The sequence below is a fragment of the Euprymna scolopes genome, unplaced genomic scaffold (assembly GCF_053919585.1).
Source record: "Euprymna scolopes isolate OS-2025 unplaced genomic scaffold, ASM5391958v1 sca1, whole genome shotgun sequence".
Taxonomy (NCBI): Eukaryota; Metazoa; Mollusca; class Cephalopoda; order Sepiida; family Sepiolidae; genus Euprymna; species Euprymna scolopes.
This window is the reverse complement of record NW_027633102.1, coordinates 2,164,549-2,177,048: the sequence shown is the minus strand read 5'-3', so window position 1 is coordinate 2,177,048 and position 12,500 is coordinate 2,164,549. Positions and strand designations below refer to the sequence as shown.

The 12,500-nt window shown below is 60.2% G+C and overlaps 2 non-coding genes and 1 pseudogene across 2 annotated transcripts in view; all 3 read right to left on the bottom strand.

The window, feature by feature from the left end:
- Positions 1–3,128, bottom strand: part of LOC145273147 (large subunit ribosomal RNA) — a 5,719-nt gene extending 2,591 nt beyond the window's left edge. The window contains exon 1 of the ribosomal RNA XR_013866179.1: positions 1–3,128. This exon is cut by the window's left edge and continues 2,591 nt beyond it. This is a non-coding gene — a ribosomal RNA (large subunit ribosomal RNA).
- Positions 3,129–3,721: 593 nt separating this feature from the next.
- LOC145273363 (5.8S ribosomal RNA) lies at positions 3,722–3,879 on the bottom strand. The gene has a single exon (XR_013866356.1). It is a non-coding gene; the product is annotated as a 5.8S ribosomal RNA (ribosomal RNA).
- Positions 3,880–4,274: 395 nt separating this feature from the next.
- LOC145273496 (small subunit ribosomal RNA) lies at positions 4,275–6,650 on the bottom strand (annotated as a pseudogene).
- Between the last annotated feature and the right edge of the window lie 5,850 nt (positions 6,651–12,500).

Below are 12,500 nucleotides of genomic sequence, written 5' to 3'. Positions count from 1 at the left end.
TCCAGGGCCGCCGAAAGCGCACCGGACGCCGCCCGAGCCGCGGCGCTCTACAGGTACCTTTTCCGTATCTCCGGACGAGCCGATTCCACGGACATGGTCCTTTACGAAGAAGAGAGAACTCTTCCCGGGGCTCCCGGCGACGTCTCCGGGCTCGCTTGCGTCACCGCGGTTTCGCCCGGGAAGCGACGGGCGCCGCCGACATCGCTGCCGACAGCGTCGCCACCCCCGGGCCCTCTCCGAGTCCGGGTTCGGGAATATTAACCCGATTCCCTTTCGACGGGAGGCCGGCCGCTTTGTTTTTGTTTGGGCTTTTGATTCGATTCGATTCGATCGCTTTCACTTTCATAACGGATCCGGCGCCTTTCGGGAAGACTTTCGCCCGCGTCTTAGGACCGACTGACCCGTGCTCGACCGCCGTTGGCACGGAACCCTTCTCCACTTCGGTCTTCGAAGGTCTCGTTCGAATATTTGCTACTACCACCGAGATCTGCACCCGCGGTCGGCTCCACCCGGGCTCGCGCCCTAGGCTTCCGTGCTCGCCGCGGCGCCCTCCTACTCGTCGCGGCATCGTTTCGGCGCGAAAGTTCATCGCTCCTCGCCGCGACGGTCCGGCATCGGTCCGTCGCTCCAGCGCCATCCATTTTCGGGGCCGGTCGATTCGGCAGGTGAGTTGTTACACACTCCTTAGCGGATTCCGACTTCCGTGGCCACCGTCCTGCTGTCTATATCGACCGACACCCTTTCGGGGATCTCATGGGCGTCGCGTTAGGCACCTTAGCCGGACGTTTGGTTCATCCCACAGCGCCAGTTCTGCTTACCAAAAGTGGCCCACTTGGCACTCGCATTCGAGGTGACCAACCGCCCAGCGAAGCGTGCTGGCGGCGGCGGCCGGATGGGTCGGCTCCGTCGTTCGGGAGAGTCGGCCCGTTCCACCCGTTCCGAGTTCGAGAGTAGGTCGAGGCCGTGAACGGCCCCGGGGCCTCCAATCGTTCGCTTTACCGGATGGAATTGCGACGATCGAGCGCCAGCTATCCTGAGGGAAACTTCGGAGGGAACCAGCTACTAGACGGCTCGATTGGTCTTTCGCCCCTACACCCGGTTCCGACGATCGATTTGCACGTCAGAGGCGCTTCGGACTTCCACCAGAGTTTCCTCTGGCTTCATCCCGACCGGGCGTGGATCGCCATCTTTCGGGTCCCTGGTCGCTCGCTACGCCAGAGTCGGCCGAGTCGTACTCGGAAAAAGGGGAAACCGACCCGGGGGTGATGCGCCCGCGCAGCGCCTAAACTCGACGACAAAATAGGACTAGTTCAAGCCGCGGGATCTCACCGATGGGCGGAAGGAGGATATGGAAGCTGGCGCCCGGCAATTCCCCTTTTTGGATGATGCGCCGGTCCCCTCTCGGGGAGGAGGGAAAAACAACCGCACGTCAGCCACGAGCCTTCCCTCTCCTATCTCTCTCGGGAAGAGAGAAAAAAGGAAAAGTTGCGGGCACCGCAGCAGCGACGGCGGAAGGCCGAAAACGCCGCGCCGGCGGGATCGGGCACGGCTCGGAGGCGGGTGAGGCGAGGAGAAGACGACGGCACGAGACCGACGACACCCCCCGACGACCCCCGGACGACTTTGCCACGACACCTCTCCCGATCGACGCCCTCCTACACGCTCTCTCGCTTTCGCTTCGCCTTCGGGGTTAGTCAGAGGTGGCCCCTACGACTCGCGAACGGCCAGGACTCCTCGGTCCGTGTTTCAAGACGGGTCGGGTGGGTTGCCGATGCACGTCGCTGACCCGGGGTGGCGGGCGGCTCGAGTAAAAAAGCGTCGCCGAGCGACCTCTCCGGAAACGGAAACGGGCGCGGGCGGGGTTGCCCCCGACAAGAACCCGAAACGTCGGCGAGGTGCGTGACGGCGAGGCCGCGCCAGTCCTATCCCGCCTCTCATCGCGCACGCGCCCGAGACGGTGGGGCGCCTAAGGAGCGACACACAGAGTGCGTCGCCCGCACGCGACTTCCGGCGGGATCAAAACGGACCGGCTCGCCACGTGTAACGGATCGTGTCAGATTTCCTCCGTTCCCGGCAGAAAGGGGCAGTTACGTTCGCGGGCCCGACGGCCGGTGGCCCCCGACTTCACAAGGTGGGAAGACGGGGGTTTTCAGGGTGATGAAACGCCTGCCGCCTACGGAAAAAAACCCGCGTGTTCGACCTGCACGCCGGGAACGGGTCGCGACGACGGACCGGAGGGGAAGTGCGTCCGGTGCCGGCCGCGCGGAGGTCGCGCCGAAGCGCCCGCGCCATGATTACGCCGAGCGATGATGAAGGGGACGGGTGCAGCGGAGTCGCGCGCGGAGGGAGCAGGAGGAAAGAAGAAGCGGCGGCGACGGATGCGGCGGGTTAGGGCCCGGCGGCAGCAGCGATCGAGAGGACGAGTCCCCTCCGTCGCAGCCAACCGACGCAGCCACCTACCGACGCCGCGGTCGTCACCACGTTTCCCTTCCCGCTATCCACGCGGCCCGTCTCCTTCGTCGGCGACGCGGGCACAAAAGCTGGAACCGCGGGGAACGAGTCCCCCGCGGACACGACGAACGACGACCTGTGCCGCGACGGCCTCTCTTTCAAGAACACACATCGAGTTTGGGCTCGAGCCTAGGCAGCACCGGACTGAGTCCCCCCGCGATCGCGGTGAGCGGTCCCACCCGTTTACCCCTGGGCGGTTTCACGTTCTCTTGAACTCTCTCTCCAAAGTTCTTTTCAACTTTCCCTCACGGTACTTGTCGACTATCGGACTCGTCCCGGTATTTAGCCTTGGATGGAGCTTACCACCCGATTTGGGCTGCGTTCCCAAGCAACCCGACTCTCGGATCGAAGGCCGTCGCTCGCCGTCCGCACCGAATGGGCCTGGCACCCGCCGCGGGCGGCCCCGATCGAGGGAACTCCGAACTATGCGAGACGAAAACGAACGGCTGCCTTCGACCCATGCGCCACACGTCCCGAAGCCTTTTACTTGCGACGGGATTCGGCGTTGGGCTTCTCCCGGTTCACTCGCCGTTACTAAGGGAATCCCGGTTGGTTTCTTTTCCTCCGCTTAGCGATATGCTTAAGTTCAGCGGGTCGTCTCGTCCGAGCCGAGGGCGGCGGTTTTTAGTAGAGTGTGGTGTTTGGAGGAGAGGAATCTCGATCGGTACCCTCCGTGTGACGACGGCTGGCCGATATAGCGCCCGTCCGACCGAAAATGAAGAAGCCAACAATTAAAAAAAAGCCTGGGTCCTCCCCATCCGACGTTGCCTACGACGCGGCCACCTTTTTACGGTGCGACGGCCGTGCTCGTCGCGCTGCTCGAGGCGTCGCTGAGAGACACCTTCATGAGGCAGAGAGCGAGACGAGCAGGCGGCGCTTACGTCGGCAGTCGGTTAGGTCGGTGCTTTTTTTTTGTTTTGTTCTCCCTTCGGCTGCTTTCGGACAGACTCCTCCTGCTCCTCCTCCACAGTGTTTCTTCACGCGGTCGAAAAGGGAAAAGACTCCGCGGTCTGCCAGCGGGAGACGAAGGAGGAGGCCGGAGAGGGTTTTAAAAAAAAAAAAGACATTGAAAGGAGTCAATTCTTTTTTTATTTTTCTTCCCCCTCGTCACTCGCTCCTGCGACGTCCCGGTTACCACCGTGCCGAGGACCGGGCGGGCACGGGGACGGCAAGATGTCGTTTCGTTAACGGAGAAAGACATGTAACGTTCCGCCTCTCGACCGGACGTGGCCCCGAGACAAGGGATCTCGGGGCCGCAATGTGCGTTCGAGGTGTCGATGTTCACTGAGTCCTGCAATTCGCATCAGTTCTCGCGGCTGGCCGCGCTCTTCATCGACGGACGAGCCGAGTGATCCCCCGTCCAGGGTTCAGCACTTGGGTTTTTTTATATTAGTTTTTGTTTATATAGATTTAGTAGTGTGCGAGGAGGTCTGTGCGAGGAGGCGTGACGGCATTGCAATGTCGCGAGTAGTTTGTTTTTAGCTAGCGGCGGTGGCACAGCGGCTGCAAAAAAACAAAAAACGATAAAGCGGCGACAAGGCAAAGAAGAAGCGGCCATCACTTGCGGTGGGCGAAAAAACAAACAGGTGGTAAGACGCGGAAGCAAGCAAGAAGAGCTGGGGCTTTAAAAACCTCCGCGTCACCACAAATCTATCTCTCGCTCCGCCTTTTATAGGTTTGTTTGCGCGCATTCGAGGCGTTGACGCCGACAGACAGAGGAGGTAGGCCGGAAAACAACAAACCAGTCTCGAACGGGAAAACGGTAATGATCCTTCCGCAGGTTCACCTACGGAAACCTTGTTACGACTTTTACTTCCTCTAAACGATCGGGTTCGGTCGTCTTCTCCAGGCATCGAACGCCGAGGCGTAGATGCACGAGTGTCGTGACGGACACGTCGCGCACTGCCCGGCGGCGTCGTCGGCCAGATCCGAGGACCTCACCGGACCGTTCGATCGGTAGTAGCGACGGGCGGTGTGTACAAAGGGCAGGGACGTGATCGACGCGGGCTGTTGACCCGCGCCTACCGGGAATTCCTCGTTCACGGGGTTGGTTACAGGCCCCGATCCCTATCACGGGAGGTGGTTCAGAGGTTTCCCAACCCTCTCGGGCCGGGGCGAAGTCCCCGCTGATACCTCCAGTGTAGCGCGCGTGCGGCCCCGGACATCTAAGGGCATCACAGACCTGTTATCGCTCCGCCTCGTGTGGCTTTCTGCCACCCGTCCCTCTAAGAAGTGCGTGAGAAAACCGACCCGGACCCGAGCGCCACGGAGGACGCCGAGCCCGCCGTAAAAATCACTGACATCGGCGCACTAGTTAGCAGGCCGGAGTCTCGTTCGTTATCGGAATCAACCAGACGGATCGCTCCACCAACTAAGAACGGCCATGCACCACCACCCACCGAATCGAGAAAGAGCTATCGATCTGTCAATCCTACCGGTGTCCGGACCGGGTGAGTTTTCCCGTGTTGAGTCAAATTAAGCCGCAGGCTCCACTCCTGGTGGTGCCCTTCCGTCAATTCCTTTAAGTTTCAGCTTTGCAACCATACTCCCCCCGGAACCGAACTCTGGTTTCCCGCAGGCTACCCGCCGGGTCATGGAAGCGAACGCCGGCGGATCGCCGGTCGGCATCGTTTACGGTCGGAACTACGACGGTATCTGATCGTCTTCGAACCTCCGACTTTCGCTCTTGATCGAGGAAAACGTGCTTGCCACACGCCATCGCTGCAGTTCGTCTTGCGACGATCCAAGAATTTCACCTCTAACGTCGCAATACGAGTGGCCCCGACCGCTCCCTTCGATCATTGCCTCGCCGTAGACGGAGACCGACAGACGTAGACGAGGCCCTCTTCCATCATTCCATGCTTATCGTATGCAAGCTTGAACAGCCCGCTCTGAGCACTCTAATTTTTTCAAAGTAAAGTGAACGTACCGGCCGCCGCGGACACTCGGTTAAGAGCACCCTTGGAGGAGAAACCGCCGACCGCAACACGCGCGCAGACAAGACACGAAGCAGGGACTCGGAGCGGACCGGGGGGTTCAAAAAAAAGAGGAACGCGCGGAAAGGGAGAGGGAGAGAAGCGCGGGGGTCAGAGTGCGGGGATGCGAATGAACGCACCCAAACACACACACACGTAGCACCCCCCCGTTAGACTACTCCCGGAACCGAACCGACGACCACTTGTTTTTTTTTCCCGGATCCCGATCACGACCTCCTCGTCCACCTCGCCGGCAGGACCGCGTGGCGGGTATGCTAGCGGTTGACACCGGCGGAAAGGGCCGGGAATGCGAACGGACGACCAAAGTCAACGACGGACGATGGCGCCGCCGCCCCGGGGCCGCTTGCGCGACCACGAACCCGAGTTCGGACTACGAGCTTTTTAACCGCAACAACTTTAATATACGCTACCGGAGCTGGAATTACCGCGGCTGCTGGCACCAGACTTGCCCTCCGGTTGGTCCTCGTTAACGGATTTGAAGTGTACTCATTCCGATCGCGGGGCCTCGACAGAGTCCCGCGTCGTTATTTTTCGTCACTACCTCCCCGTGCCGGGAGTGGGTAATTTGCGCGCCTGCTGCCTTCCTTGGATGTGGTAGCCGTTTCGCATGCTCCCTCTCCGGAATCGAACCCCGATTCCCCGTTACCCGTAGTAACCACGGTAGGCACTTAACCGACCGTCGACAGTTGATAGGGCGGACCCTCGAGAGACCCGTCGCCGGGCGTGAAAGCTCGTGCGATCGACCAGTGAGTTATCCAGAGTCACCAAAGCGGAGCGCGCCGCCCTATGAGCCCCGCCACCGAACGGACCCGCGAGCGGGAACGCCGACGACGGGAGGACGGAATGACGCGCATCGGTCTCAGTCTAATATGTAGCGCCGCGACCCGGAACGGCCGACGCGGGTGCCAGCGCGCGAGGCGTGGCGACGACGGCGCGCCGACCGATCGCGGCCTGTGTCACATGTATTAGCTCTAGAATTGCCACAGTTATCCATCGCCTCCGAGGAGGAATACGGTCCCGAGGATTAGGTCCGGTTCCTGAGCCATTCGCGGTTTCGCCCGTTCTAATGCGTGGCGTGAACTTACACTTGCATGGCTTAAGCTTTGAGACAAGCATATGACTACTGGCAGGATCAACCAGGTATCGTTGGAATTTGGGACTTTGTTTCGACAGAACGACAGACCGACCGACCGACCGACCGACATAAGACAGACAACTACAACGACGGGCACGTGTTTATTTATTTTTCGAGGGGGTTCGCCGTCAGTAGAAGCGCGCTGCCCGCGCTGATGGCCTCTTTTTTGTTTCTCCCCTGACTTGGACCGAGACCGAGACTCAAAGAACGAAAGCGACCAACGTCGACAACAACAACGACAACGGCACCCTTGACAGCGATACATACGACAAACGACAAGCAGCACGACGGCAGTGCACACGGACATCGAGGGTCAAGGTGCAGACTGAACTCGCCGAGGTCGTCGTCATCGTGGTCGCCATCGATTCCGTCTCGTCGTCGTCGTCGTCAACGTCCACGTCACAGCCGGCCGAGAAGAGAGAACAGACGACAGCGTCGACAACAACAACATCGACAACGGCACCCTTGACAGCGATACATACGACAAACGACAAACAGCACGACGGCAGTGCACACGGACATCGGAGGTCAAGGTGCAGACTGGAATCGTCGAGGTCGTCGTCATCGTGGTCGCCATCGATGCCGTCTCGTCGTCGTCGTCGTCGTCTTCGTCGTCGTCGTCGTCGTCATCAACGTACCAACCGACCGAGACGAGAGAGCAAGCAACAACGTCGACAACAACAACGACAACGGCACCCTTGACAGCGATACATACGACAAACGACAAACAGCACGACGGCAGTGCACACGGACATCGGAGGTCAAGGTGCAGACTGAACTCGTCGAGGTCGTCGTCATCGTGGTCGCCATCGATGCCGTCTCGTCGTCGTCGTCGTCTCCGTCGTCGTCGTCGTCGTCGCCAACGTCAACGTCAACATCACAGCCGTCATCGGGGAGGAGCTGGACCAGGGCAGCGGCGGCGTAAATTTTCCCGTCACCTTCGTCGTCGCCTTCGTCGACCGACCGACCGACCGGCGTCGTGTTCGTGCTCGGAAAACCGAGGAGAGACAACGTGCACATGGCGCGTTCTCGCAAGCGGCTCCTCGGTCCGATTTTTTTGGGCGGCTTTTTCGAGCTTTTTTTTTTTTCTCACCCTTTCGTCCGTGCGACGGCGAACGTTAGGGGAAAAAAAAAAAAAAAAAAAAAAACGACAACAACGCGGCGGACCGGGCGAACAACATCGTCGACACACACGACATTGACGACCGGTCCCCCTTTTCACAATCGCATCGAGATAAAAACGAACGAGTCCGATTCGAGCACCGAGTCGCGAGCGGGAGGACTGTCGGTGCAAGTATCGATCACTGACGTGAGCGCTTCGCCGGACAGAGGATGGCTCATCCGGCAGCCGTGCAAATCGACGGTATGGGAAGAACGAACAAGAAGAGCAACGACTTGATCGGCGGCTTGGGAACTGCGGACGGTGAAAACGGGTTAATCGACTGCGACCACGACTGCTCGATCGATCTTCTTTGGCGCTAACAAAGGTGGAGGTGGCGCAAGAAGGGACTAGCGCTATCACCGTCCACGTATCAGAAGATGCGGCGGCAGACGTCGACGCTTATGCGTTGTCGGACGAGAAGTCGCTGCAGCACGTGTACCGCGAGCGGGACGTCCAAGGTTTTGCCAGACGGAAAGAAATCGGGTGTCAGCGAACGTTCACACGGCTGTGAGATCGGACGCTGACAGGAGTAGGAGGCGGCAGGCAGGCGGCGGTTACGGCGGCGGCGCCTGCTGCTGCTCATCCTCCTGTTTGCTGCGGCGACTTCCAGGACGGGAGAGCATCGAACAACGTACGTATGGTTACAAGGGGATCAGGATCTACATAGTGCATCCCCCGCGGCTATTTTTGTTTGTTTGTTCGCTCGTTCGTTAATTCGTTCGTTCGTTCGTTCGTTCGTTACAATGTACGTTTTTCCGTTCGACGGCGGCAGAGAGCGGCGGCGTTTCTCCCTAATCCGGAGGATTTATCGGTCGCACAGCGATGGGTCGTTCGGCCGATCATCGAAAGATTCGCAGGTAGTGGTTGAATGGCAGAACGGCAGCAACAACAGCGGCGGCTGAGAGCGGCGAACGCTGAGGCGGAAGCAGAAGCTGCAGCAAACGTATCGGCTAAACATGGTGGACATAGATATGGCTGACGACGCGGGTACCACGACGACTATGGAACCAGGAAAAGGAGCCGTTAGTTGTTCCAACATATCGTTCGACACGTCGAGCAGCCCTAGGTCCACGGAGAAGCACACACACGTACCACGTATTATAACCTAACGACGATGAGCGGGCGCACGGTTGGCAGGAACGAAGGCGGCGGATCAAAACAAGTTGGAGCGCGGCGACAGCGATAACGGTGACAGCCCTAGGCGGCGGAGATGCCACTTTCTGACGCCTTTGCGACAAGCCCGTAGAGACGTTCCGGACCACCACGAGGCAAAGAGTCGCTGCTCCGACGAACCGACACACCAAAGTGTGCTTCCTACCGAACATGTTTTATAAAACTTTCAAACTGGAAAACCCCAGAAATGGTGTTGGTATTCGTCCAGACCCACCTCCGACACCTGAAAATGGTGGTCAAAAAAAACGTCGATTATACGAAGCGACATTTCTGGTCGGCGATTTTCCAGTTTTACGCCTACTGCCACATGGGGATGTCGGTAGGCGTCGCAAAGTGCCTTCTCGACGCCTAGGCACACCAGGACTTTGTCATTTTTTTCCCCCTCGACATTCCTGGTCCGGTCTATTCCGATTTTACACCTACCGCCATGTGGGGGTGGCAGTAGGCGTCGAAAAGTGCCTTCTCGACCGCTAGCGACACCACTACTTTATCGAGCTCTGGAGGCCCGCACACCGACCCGGGGGCCGCGGAGTCGACCCCGGGGGCCTCCTGGCGTCGCCGCCGCTCACTTGGACGCCTTCCGCAACCTGTGGTCCCGCTCGGGGCCGCCGGGAGCCTCGCCGACCTGACCGGTGTCGGTAGGCGTCTGGAAGCGCCCGGCCGACCTGGACGAGGTCCCCCTGGCCCCCGGGGGACACCCCTTAGTTGGATGGGGGTGCTGTCCCGGGCACACATGCAACCCGCGGCCGCCTACCGACAGCCCCCTTCGCTCGATCGCTACTCCTTTCCAACATATGTCGGAGAAGCCGGGCGGTTGTGAAACCCCAGAAATGGTGTTGGTATTCGTCCAGACCCACCTCCGACACCTGAAAATGGTGGTCAAAAAAAACGTCGATTATACGAAGCGACATTTCTGGTCGGCGATTTTCCAGTTTTGCGCCTACCGCCATGTGGGGGTGGCAGTAGGCGTCGAAAAGTGCCTTCTCGACCGCTAGCGACACCACTACTTTATCGAGCTCTGGAGGCCCGCACACCGACCCGGGGGCCGCGGAGTCGACCCCGGGGGCCTCCTGGCGTCGCCGCCGCTCACTTGGACGCCTTCCGCAACCTGTGGTCCCGCTCGGGGCCGCCGGGAGCCTCGCCGACCTGACCGGTGTCGGTAGGCGTCTGGAAGCGCCCGGCCGACCTGGACGAGGTCCCCCTGGCCCCCGGGGGACACCCCTTAGTTGGATGGGGGTGCTGTCCCGGGCACACATGCAACCCGCGGCCGCCTACCGACAGCCCCCTTCGCTCGATCGCTACTCCTTTCCAACATATGTCGGAGAAGCCGGGCGGTTGTGAAACCCCAGAAATGGTGTTGGTATTCGTCCAGACCCACCTCCGACACCTGAAAATGGTGGTCAAAAAAAACGTCGATTATACGAAGCGACATTTCTGGTCGGCGATTTTCCAGTTTTGCGCCTACCGCCATGTGGGGGTGGCAGTAGGCGTCGAAAAGTGCCTTCTCGACCGCTAGCGACACCACTACTTTATCGAGCTCTGGAGGCCCGCACACCGACCCGGGGGCCGCGGAGTCGACCCCGGGGGCCTCCTGGCGTCGCCGCCGCTCACTTGGACGCCTTCCGCAACCTGTGGTCCCGCTCGGGGCCGCCGGGAGCCTCGCCGACCTGACCGGTGTCGGTAGGCGTCTGGAAGCGCCCGGCCGACCTGGACGAGGTCCCCCTGGCCCCCGGGGGACACCCCTTAGTTGGATGGGGGTGCTGTCCCGGGCACACATGCAACCCGCGGCCGCCTACCGACAGCCCCCTTCGCTCGATCGCTACTCCTTTCCAACATATGTCGGAGAAGCCGGGCGGTTGTGAAACCCCAGAAATGGTGTTGGTATTCGTCCAGACCCACCTCCGACACCTGAAAATGGTGGTCAAAAAAAACGTCGATTATACGAAGCGACATTTCTGGTCGGCGATTTTCCAGTTTTGCGCCTACCGCCATGTGGGGGTGGCAGTAGGCGTCGAAAAGTGCCTTCTCGACCGCTAGCGACACCACTACTTTATCGAGCTCTGGAGGCCCGCACACCGACCCGGGGGCCGCGGAGTCGACCCCGGGGGCCTCCTGGCGTCGCCGCCGCTCACTTGGACGCCTTCCGCAACCTGTGGTCCCGCTCGGGGCCGCCGGGAGCCTCGCCGACCTGACCGGTGTCGGTAGGCGTCTGGAAGCGCCCGGCCGACCTGGACGAGGTCCCCCTGGCCCCCGGGGGACACCCCTTAGTTGGATGGGGGTGCTGTCCCGGGCACACATGCAACCCGCGGCCGCCTACCGACAGCCCCCTTCGCTCGATCGCTACTCCTTTCCAACATATGTCGGAGAAGCCGGGCGGTTGTGAAACCCCAGAAATGGTGTTGGTATTCGTCCAGACCCACCTCCGACACCTGAAAATGGTGGTCAAAAAAAACGTCGATTATACGAAGCGACATTTCTGGTCGGCGATTTTCCAGTTTTGCGCCTACCGCCATGTGGGGGTGGCAGTAGGCGTCGAAAAGTGCCTTCTCGACCGCTAGCGACACCACTACTTTATCGAGCTCTGGAGGCCCGCACACCGACCCGGGGGCCGCGGAGTCGACCCCGGGGGCCTCCTGGCGTCGCCGCCGCTCACTTGGACGCCTTCCGCAACCTGTGGTCCCGCTCGGGGCCGCCGGGAGCCTCGCCGACCTGACCGGTGTCGGTAGGCGTCTGGAAGCGCCCGGCCGACCTGGACGAGGTCCCCCTGGCCCCCGGGGGACACCCCTTAGTTGGATGGGGGTGCTGTCCCGGGCACACATGCAACCCGCGGCCGCCTACCGACAGCCCCCTTCGCTCGATCGCTACTCCTTTCCAACATATGTCGGAGAAGCCGGGCGGTTGTGAAACCCCAGAAATGGTGTTGGTATTCGTCCAGACCCACCTCCGACACCTGAAAATGGTGGTCAAAAAAAACGTCGATTATACGAAGCGACATTTCTGGTCGGCGATTTTCCAGTTTTGCGCCTACCGCCATGTGGGGGTGGCAGTAGGCGTCGCTAGCGACACCAACTACTTTATCGAGCTCTGGAGGCCCGCACACCGACCCGGGGGCCGCGGAGTCGACCCCGGGGGCCTCCTGGCGTCGCCGCCGCTCACTTGGACGCCTTCCGCAACCTGTGGTCCCGCTCGGGGCCGCCGGGAGCCTCGCCGACCTGACCGGTTGTCGGTAGGCGTCAGTCAAACTTGCTTAAGAGGCAAAGCCTCCTCACACCTTAAGAGAGTCACAGTTAGTCCCGCCGTTTACCCGTGGTCGTCGTCGGGGGTGCCGGTCGGTGTGTTTCGGCGTGTTTCTTTCTTACTTTAGCTCGCTCCTATAAGCTAACTCAGCAGCCCTGCTAAAATCAATTTATCATTATTTTCAATCTATCGAAAAATCTTAATTTATTATTATTTTCCAACTATCGAAATCTTAATAGAGTTGGGGTTTTTTGTTTGTTTTTTTTTTTAAATTCCATTGTAACAA